The following is a 17,868-nucleotide window of genomic DNA, read 5'->3' as shown; positions in this document are numbered from 1 at the left end:
TTTTGTGACACTTTGTTGTAACCACAGTCATATGGGTCGGGGTAGGGGGGTTAACTTTTACGGTATTGTTCTGTCGGGAATTGGGGACCCTTATTAACGATGCTGAGAGGGTTAACTGCCAAAGCTTGGGCACGCATGGGTGAAGAAAAAATACGTCGACCTACTTTTTTAGATTGATGGCGGGACTGGTAAACGACAATTAATCTCCTAGCTCATCTAAATGCCAACACATGAGCCCCCCAACCGCTCCTTTTGGGTCATTTAAATCCTTGAAAGTCATTCAAACAGCACGCTAGGACGGAAGTGAATCGTCTTTCCATTTGAATATTTGTAGTGGAGCGCAGTGCTTTGTTCAGATTAAAATCAACCTCACTGAGCTCGCAAAATAAAGGTAGTTGAGTCAACACAGATTTAGGGAGTTGGCAATGTTATTCATTCTAGTTGGGCACTCGTATCGATCTGTGCTTGTGTGTATTTCTACCTATCTAAATCTCGCTCTTTTAACACCTTTTCTGGCTGGATTTCTATGTAGGTCAAATGGTCTGTATATGGGTGCAGACTGCCGTGGGAGATGTTTACAAGGTTGATCCCTCTTACAATGTATAACTTCTTGATACAATGTTATGAAATAGTTCAGTAATTCTTAAAATTCAAGAAAATTGAAACTTTTTTTCTGGTAACACATGAAAGATAGTTCGAAACAACGTCATTACTTATCATCCCGATTGCTTTTCTAAAATTCCGTCCATTTAAAACCGTAATTAAATTCCCATACATTTTCTTAACGTCACTTCTAGCTTTAAGCCAGAATAACCCTGAATAGGGTAGAGGGTGGGCTTTTATTGTCCCACGCTTTTTCAAATGCACTGAAGCGTGTGTTACTGAGCCTTCAAAGCCTTCTTTTCTTTGCAGGCAAAACTAGTTCAATTTGATCCGGTATTGCGGCCTCCATACCATTCACACTAAAGAAAATAACTCCACAGTCTGCTAAGTCAATTCAAACTTCACCAATTTATCAGCATTTTGATATCTCTCTCCTAGATTACGATTGGTGAGGGCAAACAAAACAGCCCTCTTAACCTTGTGACGTCACGAAAAACACCATATTATAAACTGAGTTAAAGATCACGGTGACAATGTGACTTGTATAAACAGGCCGTGTGCACAGGTAGCAATGTTGGACACAATTTTCATTAGGACGATTTCTCAGTGCAATTTTGAAAAGGGGAACATAAAAAAGGGAACTAGTACGAGTTTCTGAACAGATTTTCACTGTACATATACCATTAAGTTTACGTGAAATAAATCAGCGTTTCATACAGCGGATTTTTTGCGGTTGTGATCAGAAAAGCCCAAAAAGGTGAAAAACACTGACCAAAATCGCAAAAATAACCATTTAATCGTTCATGAATACAGAAGCCTTTCCCACGTATTAATAAAAATAATCGTGGTGAACGCAAATAAAGAGGGATAGTGCTTATATCACGGTCAAGTGTGTAGGCCTACTAAAAGAGAAAAAGGGCAAACAGATTTATTATCATCAGATTAAAATGCCAAGTACGGGGGACATTTATGAGAAATCATGAGTTTTTTATCGATAGGCCTAATCGGGAAGCCGACGATACTGGTCTAATACTGTGACAGAGAAAGTTGGTAGGTGCAAAAAAAACCGATACTTTCTGGGTTTCTTAGGTTGTCATTCCTTGTGAAACGGTAGGCCTACCACCTTATTACAGGCGCTTACCGTCGGACATCGAAAGCAGCTAGTTTCGTGACCACGTCGTATTGTAGTATGCAAGTTGTCATTCAGTAACGGGGGAGGCGTGATGGTTTCGATGAAAATACTGATAGCACCACTCGGTTGTTATTTTGGACACCAAAATTGGTGGAAAGTCCCCTTTGTATACTTTATTGCTCCCCTGTAGAACTTATAATTAAATCCAGAATGAGTAGCCATCCCGTGCGCTCTGCCTTACCTAGATGTAATAGCCAAGAGCGCAATTTAGAGAATTAAGTAAATGCAACCTTTTATTTGATCTTACCTGAACAATCTTTAAGTTTGTATTTCTCAGATGAATAACAATCACAGCAAATCATCTTTACCAGTTTTACTTTACTGCTTGATGCAACAGAAAGTCAATATATATTTCTAAGAAATCTTAACCATTTATAAGGTGAAATTATTTGGTATAATTCGTAATTATGGGGCAAACTTGAAGCATGACTTTTGAAACAATGCATATTTGTATCCAATCTACGAGTATTCAAATAGAAGTAGACAGCAAAGCAGTTCAGATATACAGACCCTTAACAGAAAAAAGGTTATCCCCATTGCTCCATTTTAACATAAACTAAAATATTTCAGTGAGCATAGCAATTAAAAAATCAACTTTTCAGTGATAACAGTGAGCAACTTCCTAAAAAGTGTATACCTGCTTTTCAAAACACGACAGCTTTTTTGTACTGAACTTGCTAGTTTATGCAAGTCCTCAATTTGTACCATGTGCACAAGTTAAGCTCTTTATTTGAAATATTGACTAATATAGAAATGCTGCAACCACATTATTCATAGAAGTCAAAAAATTGGAAAAAGTCACTCCCAGTTACTTAAAAAATCAATAATTCTGATACAATTTTAAAATGTTTACAAAGCTCAATTAACTGTTTTTAAAAGAAAACACTGGACAACAGGATTGCAAAACATCACGAAATGTGCAGTATTGTGTGGCAATTAACCAATATATTTGAATTTTTTAACTAAAGCTTTTTTACACAACAAACTGCTCAACAAATTTCAGTAAAACAAAAGTACAGTTTGTCACTGATGGGGTGAGCATAACCAAAATACATGCACAACAACATAACACATAACCTGTCTAAAGATATCTGATCATGCTGATTTTCAAAAAGAATGTATACTCACTAAACAAACCCACTCAGCAAACTTGAAGAAGAACAAAAGAAAAGTTTGTTACTTATAGGGTGAGCTTTGCCAAAATCCATGTGACCAAAAATTTAATTACTATTGTAAAAATAATATGATCATGCTGATTTTCAAAAGGAACTTCCATTCTTACCAAAGAAAGTCACTCAGGAAATTTGAAGTAAAAGATAAATACAAGGGACATTCACACTAGCAAGTAAACCACGGTGCAATAAAATAAACCCACTTTCTTTGCTTTCACAGAAATGGGCAGCGATAGCTTTTCATCATGATCAGCTGTACTTCCTGTTAAGCATGAGCACTATTGTTCTCATTAGAAAGTAATATGAACAACATAGGGGGAGTTCAAGAAGTGACAATTGTTATGCTGTACAAAATATTTAATTTACTTGGGTCAAGAAATATTTCAATGAGATATTTCAATGTGCAGGGACATAGCTGCAGTGATTGGGCCTAAACCGAGGTCGAAATCGCCAGTGTGAATAGCCCTGAAGTGGCAGTTATAGGGTGGACAATGGTGATAAGAATATATATAAATAAAGCCCATCTATAAAATGATGAAAGTACATATAAAATGAGGATGCACAAAAGTAACAGGTCATAGCCAAAAAAGTTGAAAATAACCAGCCTTATTAACTACTATTAACTGCCTTTGCAAAATCAGCAGAAAAGTTTCAAAGCAACAAACACATATTTGCTTCAGAAAAGCACAATTAGGCAGGAAGTTATAACTCAGTTGGTGAGTTAATTTATTTTCTTTGACTAAAGTACAGCTTCGAAGTCCATTACTTAATAATAGCAGCTTTTTTTTTGCCTTTGGAGTTTCAGGGTGAGATGTACTGTGCCCCTCAGCTGTCTAAAAGTGTCAAACACGGTTTAGGAGAATACAACCTGAAAAGACAGAGAAAAAAATTATTCTAATACATAAATACATCAACCTTTTGTGCATTATGGTTACAGCTGTAGTTTTGAGATGTACACTTAAATCTGTTTAAGGGACTCTGTTAGATAGATGGATGGCTGAAAGGACTTTTTAGGTGCAGCATTGCGTGACTAGATTCGGTCACAACAATTTTTTTTTTCTAAAAGATCTGGATAGAACTTTTTTCCAGAATGAAGCAGGAACAGCGCCATCACTCAACAACAATTGTCAGACGATGACAAACATGCTCATTATACAAAAGTGCAGACTCAAATGCTAATTTAGGAAAGAGGCTTGGCATACTGAATAGTGCAGCCTTTTCTATCCTTTGACCCATCTCTTCCATGCTGGATGAGCCCATTGTGAATAAGTAATCCTAACCATTTCTTCAGCCCTGTGCAGGGACATAGCTGCAGTAAACCGATTTGTCAACATTTTAAAAGGCTAGCCTTGATCCAATCTAGATGGGGATCAGAAAGGCGAATGTTGATTCAATGAAACCACTCTCCTGTTAAAACAGAGAGCAAACCACTGTCGAGACTTGGCTAACATGGAATATAAGGAGGCATGAGAGTTTAAATGGAAAAAGAGAACAATCCCCTATATTGTCCACAAACAATATTACCTGCTCTAATCCAAACAGGACTATTTACACAAACAGTATGTTTTGGTTGCTTTCTATATACCAAGGTGAGAAAACAAAACTTAAGCAAACTTGGGTCATTCAGAATCTCCTCTCAGCCAAAATAGCAATTACAAAGGGTATTTGAACCACTCTGGTAGATGTAAACACCCACAAACTGAAAATATCCTGTTTTTCACGAGACTACGGGAGGTTTCATTGATAACTTCATTAAAAAGAAAGTTTACCAAGTGATTCTTGCTATGGCAAAAGGACACCCATATACAGGTTGTACATTTTGAAGAAACAGTTTCATCATGGTTAAATACACAATGGACTTTAATAGCCTATTTCACTCTTGGGTGGGAAAGAGAGCAAAAATAACAAAGACTTTATATTGTAAGATGAACAGTCATTTTAAGACTATATTAAAAATAATTAAACCTAAGGCAGACAGAAGAACAATAGTATAAAGGTGGTATTACCTTACTCCCCCCCCCCAAAAAAAAAAAAAAAAAAAAAAAAAAAAAAAAAAAAAAAAAAAAAAGATATGTGGGTACTTATGGATGTCCCTGGGCTGCTTAATTATCAACTATGATTAACACATTGCATCACTGTAATTTTCAGACTACGTAATCTTGTTTTTGTACATTAGGCCTGCTACCACTTAGGTGAGCAAATTAATGGAAGTTCAAAAGTTAGTCTAAATGCACCTCTGGCTTCATTACCTTTCACTTAAGTTCTAAAATTAGTCAGTTTATCACACAGAATGAGAAATGTTAATGAATGGCTATGGGACTTTTTGTGATTAGAATAAATCTTTGTATATGATTAGTTATGAAAATATTTTCATTTACTAATAATGTGTCAACAATCTAGCCTTAGGCCCTTTTCACATCAAGCATTATCCTTTAGCATACAATCTGTACTGGTACACTTTAAAAGATAACCTGGATATTAAGTAAAAGTCACCTTAACGTAGACTCCTATCACCACAGCTAACTAATTAACCTGGTTTACTGCAGGGAGCATGCTTGTGGAGGATGTGTGAAAGGAAGAACAATCCTGTAGCTTAATTACATGGAGGACAAAGTGAGCCACTACAGACTGTATTGCTAAAATGTATCGCTAGAGCAACCACTTTGAGGAATAGGTTGCAGTCTGAACAATAATTGTACATGGGGTGTTCCTTGTTATCACTGTTCACTTAATCCCTTTGATCTTTTTTGCTTTCTGAACATCTGTATCTTTTAAGTTTCCATCATGTTTTTTGTTGATACAAGCATGCATGTAACGTGCCCTGAATGCTTTAGAATAATATTTTGGAAGCCAAGTTTGAGTACCGTCCAACCTAAAAACACTCCTGGCAGTTATGAAGGTTCTTCAAATTATTATCCACACACGATCTCAATGTTGGAATAAATGGGTAAATTGTGAGCAGGCGGAAGGGATTGTGCCTTTTTATTCTTTTCACATTAAAGCAACAGGCACATGGCGATTGGGCAATTTACATGCCTTCAACTACCAAGGCCATATAAAGACCACCGATCATGTTCTTAGCTAATGTTATACTAATAATGAAATACATTCAGACACAGCACACTTAATGTGCATAGCTGAAGACCTAAGGAAAAACAATGGTTGATGGAACATTATAATCAGGGGCTCATATCTCATAAACAAAAAATTAAAAAAGCAAATGCGGGCACCAGATTGTAGGTCATAAACACCTTCTTGTCTTCAATGATGCCAATTTTCATGATAATACCTTACTTAGGTCCAAAGTTACAATGCAAACCAATCACTATCTTACGTTGATTTACAAAGCAGTTGAATTGACTATAAACAGGGGTGGAGCTAAAAAGCAGAAACGTGGGGTGGAGAATTAAACAACAAAACATTGAAAAGGAGAATTTTTGCTCTAATGGTGTTTAATTTTATTGCACTTATATCTACATAAGTAATTTACATAATTGACATGAGTGGGGGGTGGAGGTGTTATTTTGATCTATCTAGGCCATTTAACCATATTGATCCCCTTTAAAACAACAACAAACAACAACATCTTGCTGAATCCCCAGTCATTGTATGAATCAGTTTAGAAGTCTCTGTTTATATCACATGGAAAGTGATAGTCAATCAAACTACCCGTAATTTCCCCCCAAATTAAATCAACCCAATTTAATCATGGCCTACTGCTGCTTTGTTCAAATGGTTAAACAAGGAGCACGTTGTTTGAGTGAAGAATTTTTGAACATTTGCCGACCACTTTAGACTAGTGCACCAGGTCCAATGATTGCAGATGTTGTTTTACTGTTGACCTACGTTCATGCAAGTCCCCTTGCAAGATGCAAACCACATTCTGGAAAATGCCAGTGAATCTGACATCACTGCAGTAGTGTGCTATAAATTGCCACAAAAAAGAGCTTCTCCAATTGCCTCTGGTGTGCAGAAACAGGTTGATTGAATCAGTGCAGCAACCTTTTACACAGCATAGGCTGGCTCACTCAACAAGTGTTATCTGTGGGCTGTAAAATCTTTAATATGTACGTATACCGTATAGACTTGAATAGCACATTTGCAATAATTAAGTCTAATCTGCTGGCTGTAAAATCCTTGATGTATAAAGTGGGTCTACATAACATAAAATTATTTTGTACCAATTTAAAATGAGGGGTATTCAATACATATTAAAGGCCCCAAGTGCTTACTCAATCAGTTGTGTTGGTTTACAAAAATACTACTAACAGCCAAAAAAGACAAAAAAAAATTGTGAAAAAGTCTGAAAAATTAATTCTACGTTTATCACCATACATGTCCATTATGATTTCAAAACACCGCAAATCTTATTCACTTAAATTTGTTTTACAGGAGCAAAAAAAAAAGTGAGAACTTTTAATGTGCATTTCTCTAATATATTTTTTTTAATTAAAAAGACGAAATGTTTTCTTCTTAATGAAAACAAAGAGAAAAAAAAATTAATCAAGTTGTTCTTGAATAGCACAATCAATATTGAACTACATGGTAAAGGGTGTGGTACATGTGCAGAAACATCAGATAAGTTGAATGTCCCATTGAACACTTCAAATAACATATTCTGCCTAATTGTTTAAAAAAATAATAGTAATGATAAATAAATTAATAAATATCATATTTTTCATGAAGCATAAAGGACTACCTGTGATTCATATTAATATATATTTCTTTTATTTATTGGTGATAAAATCAGCTTAAAAGTCATGACAAGATAAGTGGCACCTAATGCTGAAATACATTACTCGATTGTCTTGGCCATGAGAAAGCATTTTTTGTAAGGCATTGTCTTACCAACTTAGTGTTGGAGACTATTATTCATTTCCTTTGTAAATAGACTCCTTGATAAATAATAACTCCAGTTAAACACACAGACACACACACACACACACACACACACGCACACACACACAAAGATTAAAAGTAAGTGCTTTTCTTGTAAACAGTGTTACTGGAGGAAGAGAGGGGTGGGGTCGGGTACGGTGGTGTGGGGGGGGGGCAGATACAGTTTGATCAGGCTACTTTCTCCTGATATAATATGTATCCCACCCCCTTTGTCACTTTGTCTGTGGGATGACACAGAAGAAGCACTCCCATAGATACATGCAATTTGCTTCTGGTTGAAATAAGACCAGTCTAGCCTGTGATATAAATGAACACAACAGCAAACCCCTATTTATACTCATTAGTTTTGTTAATAAATATGTCATGTAAAGTGTCCCTCTCTCCAACCCAATACAGACCTCCAATTTTTGGTGCATATCTGAAGAGAATTCAAGGAATTAAAATTCTTGGATCCATTTCATGAAGTGGATTAACACTGTGGTAGTAGTGAAAGGGAGAGGGGTATCATCTTCAAGGTTGAAAATACCACTTTAACTTGAAAATAAGACCCTATGTACACACCATGGTTATACACTATACCAAAAAAAAAAAAAAAAAAAAAAAAAAAAAAAAAAAAAAAAAAAAAAAAAAAGAAAATTTTAACTTTTTTGGTTTTTGATCGAGTGTATATGGTCCTAACACCCAAATACTGTAGGAGCCAATTTTGTATATTGACCACTGTTTCGAGGGCCCAATATTTCGAAGGTAGAGGGTCCGAATGCTTCTTAGTCCGAAGATCCCTTATTCCCAAAGAAGTTATTAACTGCCATGACATTGTTGTTGAAATTAATGGAGATTGTATGAGGTCTCAAACTGTAGCAGTTTCACTGCTTGCAATGTCAAATTGTTTTTTTTTTTTACTTGTACACAGTGATGCTGATAGAACCCCCCCCCCCAAAAAAAAAAAAAATTAATTTGATGTTATTCATGCAGGATTGTAAATGAACTCCACTTTCGCTTAATTATTTTCTTAAGTTCTTCGTTCTTTTAAATTTACACATCTTCACCTTATTTTCTTCTCTCTCCTGCACCATTTTGGTGTCTGCACTTAGGCTAATATATTCATATACATATGGGTCCGGAATAGCGGATTCTCGGATCAATGGTCCTTCGGAACAGCAGCCCCTCGGAACCAGAGGCCTTCACAACAACGGACCTAACAAACAACGGACCCTCGGAATATAGCTATGTACCCAAAATGACAAGCTCCAGTTTCTACATGAGCTATCCTGGCATAGCATTCATCAATGTGAAAACATCCCCTACGCCATAAGGAACTAGTGTGACACTCTGATGAATTGCTACAACTGGTCCCACTGGACTAAACATGCTTAACTAGCTAGATGAAGAGTGTGGGAATCATGCCCCAAAGATTTTTGCTCTGTTTAACAGGCCTCATAAACGATTACTGCTGTTTGCTTTCACAACTGAAGCCTTAGATTTTGGAGCACAAATGCCCAAATTCATGACTCAAGCTATGAATTAAGTACTCCAATGTAAAATTGGTAGCCATGAGCAAAGCAAACCACACGAACAATTTGGTCAGCCTCCAACCAGATCTCTGGCTGTATACTCCCGTTACATATAGGTTCTTTTTTTTTTCAATCCAAGATTACATTGAATGTGGCGGAACATACAAGAAACAGCACGTTAGAGCTTTCGGAGATTCCTAATCATAAAAGAGTGACATTTTCTCTCCTTTATGTCTTTGAGGAGAGAGGCCCAATGAAGGGGCTAAAGCTTTATCTGTATTCATGTATTTATAATATCTGAAAAATAAACAAACAAACAAATAAATAAATAAATAAATAAATAAATAAATAAATAAATAAATAAATAAATAAATAAAATAAATGAAAAAATAAATAAAAAAAAACATAAAAAGTCCCAAAACAGACAAAACTAATGTATTTGTATATTCTACTATCCGCATATTAATTCGGCAGCAATGCACTCTCGACAAACTCATATAGAATGTACCAAACGGGTAGACAAGAGGACTTATGGTTTTTGCTCGTAGCTACTTATTTTACGTTGGGGTACTTAATTCGTGGCTTGAGTCATAAATTTGGGCATTTGTGCTTGCAAATCTTATGTTCGAGTTCACAAACGCCTATTCTATTTACAAGGCCTGTTCAAATTAAGTTTAAAGATGCATACAAAGTCAATTTTTTGTCACAAAAACCAACCAAATGCCAGCATATAGTTTCAAGTAGTATAACTAAGAGAATTACCAAAAGGCATTGTTTAATTTTATGAAATGATGTTTGAACGGATTTTTCTGCTGGCATTCTAAGCTGGATGTCAATGGGCCAGGAAAGTAGGTCACGAAAGTAGGTTAAATTTACAACCAAAAATTTAAAGAAAGGAGCAGTCTAAAGGTCTTTTATGGCTGATCGAGTGATTTATTCAGTTTATCCCTTGGCATGTCGAATTTATTTGAGTCATATAAGAATCTAGTAGAAGTGGTTTACATGTGTTACTGGGAATACACACTCCACCGATGCTCGGTTCGTATGTACCTTTAAATTAATGTCCCATTTTTTAGTGTGGCTCTCCAAGAGCATGTAAATTCATATATTCTAGTTGTCCTCATGATGGCACATAGCATTTTAAACATGTTTCCCCTTTAAATATAAACTTAAGATTTTGACAATTATGTAGGCATAGTAAAGAGATAGCAACTGTTTATTCTGGCCCAAAAATCCAACATTCAAACTTAGTCACAATTTTTTCTAAAAAGATTTTTTTTTTTTGTAATAATCACTTAAGAGATTATTACAGAGATTATTACAGAGGTATAGCCATCTGGTCCACATGGTCTGATGGCAAGCACATATTCCAGAATAATTGAGATAACCATTGTTTTTGTGTTAAAATGGAATTTAAATAATTCTTTGAGTTGTTTTCAATGCATTTATTGTAAAATATGAATCTCATACGAATAGTTGTAATACCTTCAAAGTCAAAAGATAACTGCTGATTTACCTTGCCAAGAAAAATTTTTGATTCACTTCCTAGTAGTAATTACCATTTCCAAAAAGACTATTAGTTCTAGCAACATCCCCACATAGCAATGTTTTATGGTAGTCTGATAAGCAGATCCTGTACTCAAGAAAAGGTCTCTTATGACATAATCTGAAAGACCCACATGATACCAAACCAATGTCAGAGTTTAATACCAGATTATTAATAATGCCTATATCTGTCACCTAAGCGTGTTATGAGATATCCTGTCTGGATAGTTTAGGTAGAAAGAAAACTGTCTGGTCTTGGCCTCCTAGTAAAGGCCCACTCCTCTGAAACTGGATATTAAAGTTAAGCAGTTGTATATGATGTTTTTCAATGAACTTTGCTTTTTCCTGTGCTCACCTTATATTGGGCCGTGGACAGCTTGACAAAGAGATCAGAGCCTGAAGAAACAGAACTCCCCTAAGAAACACAACTGCCTCAAGACAAAGATTTTCAACTGAAACCAACAGTAGAATTGGGCATTGAATTCAATCAACCTTATCAAATCTCATGTCCAAAAACAAAGAAGCTCTTATTTCTCAGTTTGTATCAAATCAAGAGCAGCTCTATCAAACAGGTGAATAAATCACAGCACCTGGTCAAGAACCTTTTAACTCAGTTAAATATACAAACATTAGAAACCCAAGACACCACTCTATTTTCCCAGGATCATGTGGAACCAGAGTTATTTACACTTCCTGACATTCATTCACAGAATTTTTGCTCTTTCTTCCATACAAACTTTAATTAGAAGTGTTGATTATCATCACATACCAAACTTATTACCTCCAACATTTAAAAAGATCAGAGAATTTACATTCCCAAGAAATCCTACTCCCAATATTCAAGCTTACTTAAAGTGTGATGAAGTTTTTTTAAATATAAAACAGTACACAAGTCTCAAATTCCCCATCATCTGATTATAAAAGACTGTTCTGCTCCAATTCCATTTGGCAACTGTTTTAGCTTCCATGTGGCTGCTATAATTAAACCTAGAGTAAAAACTGCAAAGAAACCACTGTAACTTGTGCATGGCATGACCAATTGTGTAATGCAAATGCCACTTTGCCGGCTCCAGTTTGAGATAAAACAGCCATAGCTTGTCAGGCCAAGAAATGGCATTCCACCTCAATCATCATTTCTTAAACTCTTTCACAGCATTTTCCCAGAAAGATGCAGGTCACGAAAGCCCTTCTTATTTCATTCAACAGCATCTTTACAATTGAGGACACAAGCTCAGCAACATTTTCCAGCTGCCAAAAATTTATCACTGCATTGTTTGAAAATGTAGAAGAGTGGGTCAGATGGCATGACTTATAACTTTAAGATGAAATGGTAAAAACACTTGGTAAGATCCCACTGTGGAAGTAGTGTGTTGAAATTGCCCACGAATATCTAGCAACTTATTCAATCCACTATATATATTTTTTATTCTGATATACTACAAAGACAAATCATGGCCAGATTTTTTTAAAATACACACCAAAATCAATATTCTGTCAACTTACAACAGATAATTAAGTAATTATGAAAAGAAAAACTGCAGTAACTGAAATGCACTCTGTCCGCCTATCTGGCATGAAAAAGCACTCTGTAGCCCCTACTGTTTTGCCAAGCCAATCTCAAATCTTAACACCATTAGACAGAGCCTTTTCTTTAGGCAGACAGTGTGATTTCTAAATACCACCTGTAAGTCCCAAATGCCCACAGTGAGATTTAACCTTTGGCACACCTTATTAAACCAACAGTGCCCCTTTAGTAAAAAAGTAACAAATAAGAGGAAACCTAAGAGGAGACCAGAAATTTTGATAATTAATAAGTAATCAGGCTTGTAACAAAACCATTGGGAAGAAGGGGGGGGGGGGGGGGGAGAAAAATGGATTGTAAATGGACATACTTCCCTCAAAGCTTTGATTTTAATTTAAGAAAGCTAATGTTAGTGAGCAATAATGTAGTATATCTGCTTAACAAAACAATGGCTGATGGTCATTACCTACAGAATAACCTTAGAAAGCCTGTCAAATAACTTGGCTAACTTCTTTTGTAAATGACTGGTCTGCCCTTTAACACTAAAAACATTATGATATAATTACCTCCGATGGTACCATAACATTAACATTTTTCAGTCATAACATACAATATTTCTATTGACATACATTATCAATGGTGCTATTTTGACTGAGTGTAAAATATCAACAAAACAGAGGACAGAAACAACAATCTGGTATCTTCTTCTTGTTTTTGGAAGACCAAAGGCGCCAATCCTAGACTATAAGCAAATTACTTGAGTGCATAATCTTGCTGTAATCAAAATATATAACATACTACAAGAGGTAAGGACACTGATAATGTTAGGTTTTTGTCTATAATAGTTATGATAAGGCTTTTCTTTTTACTATTATTAATTCTTTTATGAATCTCATAGTGGTGTTATTCAATAAAAAAATGATGTGCTAAAAAGAATAAATGATATGACAAAGGACCTAATGTAGGCAGATAATAATCATTATCTATATTTTTTTTTAATTTTTATATTAAAAATCCATTTTAGTCATCTCCTTAATCATCCTATTTAATTCCATTTTAAGAACTCAGCTTATGAGCATTACTCCATCTAGCTGGACCATTCCATTTTACAGTAAGGAGAGCCTTTTCTATCTGTGTCAAAGAGAATAATCAACAATGACATGCCTGCTGTACAAACTGACACAAAACATGCATTTTGGTACAAAAAAAGGAACTTGATCTCCACTGCCTTGGCTAGCACAACACTCAACCACAACATCCAAGAATAAACCAAGTTCTTTATCACACTGCTGCAGCCAGGAAACAAATGGCTATGTTACTTAGGAATATCTTCTAACTTGTGAAATGCTCATTTCCTGGTATCCATTATCGTCTGATGAAGGCGGTAAACTAGCAATGGTAAAAAAAAAAAAAAAAAATTAGCTTGTGTTTGGTAACCTTAGCATTATTTTTACTATATGATCCAACTACCAAGCTGATGAACATTGTTGCTCATACATATATACACAAAAAACTTTGCATGTTCCAATATTCTGAAGACTGTAGGAGCCAAGTTCAAAATTGACTGCTGCTCTGAGTGCCTGATATTCCATGGGTAGAAGGTCCGTGATTCCAAATGCTTTTTACTCCGAAAGAGGTTATTGAAGCGATAGCTGTGCTTAAATGCAATGGTATCACTTGCATGTCCAGAGAAGCACTTTTAACTATTTTATGCTCTATCATTTAGTGTATGGATTTCATGTGCAATAACCTGTTTCCTATTTTGAATATACACATATAAACATGGATCCTTGTACTATTATTTCATTTCTATCATTTGCCTGTTATTTCCCAACATGTGTGTTAGAGGAGTATATATATCAGGTATATAGAGCAAATTCTTGATAGTAGTACATACAGCATACATTTAATTCCTGATGCCGCTAAAAAGTTATGAAAAAAAATTGTGTTTTCTTAGTTTTCACGTGTACACAGGACATTAACTCCCAACCTACGTTTAAATGTTATGTGCAATTTACAAACATAAATAAAACTGAAAGAAATCCATTTAGCAAGGAATATCTTGTTATCAGTTACGGTCAAGCGATATACCTAAATGATATTAAAACAAAATCATGTATTGCGAATGTGATGGTGATATATACAGGAAAAATATTGTAATGTGGAAAATTAACAGTCTGTATTCATGGCAGCAGGTGTTTAGGATGAGAAACCTATAGTTTTAAAGAGTTAATCTAATCTATAACAGCGAGTAACTTCATCAGATATCTAACAAGATAACAGTTTATTTAATTCGACATAATTCACACAGTATTATTAATTATGTTAAACTTTAAAATTAAAATATTAGTCCAATCTGACTTTAAATATAGGCCAAAGGTCAAATCTAAGGTCATATTCAAAATCTTCATATATGACTTTTGGTCAGAATTCTATAGTAACTTTTCCCATAATTCCTTTGATTTGGGAAATATTTAGCATTTAATTTTCAAAATGTGCGAAAAAAAGTATTACTTCTAGAAAAATGGTCTGATCAAGCTGATTTTTAAACCTGACCTGTATGTTACTAATATTCATCAGTGGTGTATGTTTGAAGGCAAAAGGTCAAATGGTTTTCCACTTATCATGTTTTCTATAAAAGTACACAGCAATGCTGATGCCACCCCTGACATTGACTATATTGACATTGACCCCTACGTGTGCAGACCCTAAATGTCTGTATATAAAAAAATGTTGTTTTTTTTTACGGAAAATGACTCGATATTTATCTACTTCTATTTCGTGCTGGTATTTTTCATCATCCCCTTAGATCAATCACACATAAATTCATATGGGTAAGTACAAATCAAATACAAGTAAATGCTTCCACGGAATTATTCATTTTTAATTTGTTACATATCATCGGATAGAGAAATTTTGTACAGATAAACAGTCAAGTTGGCATCACTTATTTAATGGAGAGAAGTATATCATATGAAGAGATGGAGAGCACATGTAATGAAAGTGAACTGCCAACTACAAGTCAGTGTAAGAAGAATGTCAAGTGGCAGGATGAATGTTTGCACTCATTGCAAAGAACTGATGAGCTAGCTACTGCTGTTAAATTCAGTCCTGGCACCGCATGTGTTTTTGTGTGATTTTTCTTTTTGATCTTTCATGACAAATGAAAGGGAAAGCTAAACTGGATGATAAATTGACAATCTGGAATAAACCAAGCCTGCTAACTGGAAAGGAACTTTCCAACACTTGTTTATGGATAGAAACCATTCTTCACAGCAAGCACTGCACATTCTAACATATTGATCCTGGACACTGCTTACAACTAATTTAAGGTTAAATTTTTCTAAAGAAACTAAAACGGAAGTAACCAGAGCCCTGCCGCTGCAATAGTTTCTTTGATTTATTGAAACATCTTGAAGTAAGAGCTATATATCTGTGCTGGATGTCAAGATCCACACTGGGCATGTCTCAAGTCATATGGGTTATAAAGCGTGGGAATGGGATGAACTTTCCCCCTGTTTATATACACGGGCTCCATTTCCTACATTACAGAGCTCATGTTTTCAATGTTTGCACCACTGTTAGTTCCGTCTTTTTAGAACTCCCATATTCAGTTCATTCTCCATTTTATATATGTGTGTGTGTGCATGCGTGCGTGCACATGTTATAATGTTTGTATGTATGAATGTACGTATGAAATCACTCTGGCATATTTTACCCACCTCAACCAGGGCCTCTTGTTTGGCAAACTCATGTGACTAGCTTCAGAAGAATATTTCTGTTCAATGCAACTCAAGGGGCCCTTCTCCAGTCTGGCTCCCGTTAACCTCCAAGGACTCCTGTTGCTAGGAGACAGTGATACTGGCAAGCCTCATGCATGATACCTTCAGCAACCTATTCCTGATTTTCCTCATTGTTTAACCTTTCCTACTGATAGATAGCTCTGAAGTTCACCTTGCAGGGATGATAGACCAGGTATGTCAGTGGCAAATGCTCTTTCATCAGACTGTTTCTACCAGGGGCCTTCTGTCAAAGTAAAATAAACAGAATTATAAATGAATATTTCACAATGTATTTTTCAGCAATCAATCTTTTTTGAGGTTTCTCTCTGTAGGTTATGCAGCTTTTTTTTATTTTCAAGATGAATGAGATTTGATGACTGCCACAAAAATGCACTAAACATTTTCTGTCGATTTTGATTCAATATTAATGTTAAAGAGCATATGTAACATTTTTTTTCTAAATATGTGGGCCAACAAAAAAATAATTTTCTAAAATAATAAATATACATTCAGATTGATCACCCCAATCATACAGTACTGTTTGAGCCTAATCACTACTAATTTTCATTACATACCACTGTTGCTGTGGACTTTCAGAAAATGAAACTTGCACAGGGCTTCATACCCAGGAGAACTCAAAGTCAGTCAGACCAGGAAAATGCCATACTGTAATAAAAAATGAAAATTTCATTAAAAAAGACTTAATAATATCTCCCAAAACAATCCCATCAGGCTCGTTTTTGCCCATGAACTGTAATGTAGTCCTGTGAATAATATCTGTAGGTTTGAATAGAATAGGTAGTACATTTTTCTTTTATTGTGTTAACAAGCAATAGTGCATAGCAACAGTGACAGCAAGGGCAGCCCAAGGTGCTGGCTATATGTCCAGAAACATTGTGTCTGTCCATAAAAAGGAATATAGTATTTTAAATAAACATGTCGAAACTCCCAACCATTAATCTTTGTATACAAGGAAGTGGTACATAATAACAGGCTGAGACTATTGTTGCTCTGGAGGCATTCTTTTTAAAAGTTAACATAATGGAACCAAAACACAACAGTTAAATCAACTGTAAGCTAGAGGGAATCCACTATCTCACACTTGAAAAAAAATTACAAAAGACTAATGAAAAATAAACCCATTTATTATAATGTTAGTTCCAAACATCATTTAAATATTATGCAATTCTTATAATATTGTGTCACATACTAGTTTACTTATTTCACTTTCCACTATTGTAACACAAACAAGTGAATGAAACGCCAAGTGTTTAGATATATTGTGGCCTTTATCTATGCAGTAATGTCCTAATATACTTCTTTATCCTCATCATAATCTATGTTTTCTTGGTGAGGTCGGCCATGTCACATTGAATGAATAAATCAGTGTACCACAGTAGCCATCATAATCTGACAAGGTATCATAAATGGTATGACAGACTTGAGACATTAAAGAAGAGCATCAGTGGCGGGCCACCACTGAAACAATTATGACATTTTAAAGTGTTGTTCTGTCCTTTATATGCAGATTTTGTAAATTTGTTCTTTTTTGAACTATTATGTGTGTTACCACACTCTGGAGCTTTTCATTTCCATCATTCAAAATGTGAAATAAAGTTTGGAATTCAACTGTGAGAAATTA

General features: G+C 35.2%; 1 long non-coding RNA gene across 22 annotated transcripts in view; it reads right to left on the bottom strand.

Annotated features, from left to right (window-relative positions):
• Positions 1-2,093: 2,093 nt before the first annotated feature.
• Positions 2,094-17,868, bottom strand: part of LOC106155827 (uncharacterized) — a 62,890-nt gene continuing 47,115 nt past the window's right edge. For 20 of the 22 annotated variants that reach the window (XR_015333190.1, XR_015333192.1, XR_015333186.1 and 17 more), the window contains 3 exons: positions 16,802-16,892; positions 16,167-16,470; positions 2,094-3,835 (listed from right to left, as the gene is read on the bottom strand). This is a non-coding gene — a long non-coding RNA (uncharacterized LOC106155827). The remainder of the gene's footprint in view (positions 3,836-16,166; positions 16,471-16,801; positions 16,893-17,868) is intronic. The other 2 variants (XR_015333191.1, XR_015333193.1) reach the window with 2 other exon arrangements.

Source organism: Lingula anatina, chromosome 2, assembly GCF_051362555.1.
Source record: "Lingula anatina isolate TDL-2025a chromosome 2, LinAna3.0, whole genome shotgun sequence".
Classification (NCBI taxonomy): Eukaryota; Metazoa; Brachiopoda; class Lingulata; order Lingulida; family Lingulidae; genus Lingula; species Lingula anatina.
Note: the sequence above shows the minus strand (reverse complement) of the source record. Positions and strands in the feature narration are given on the sequence as shown.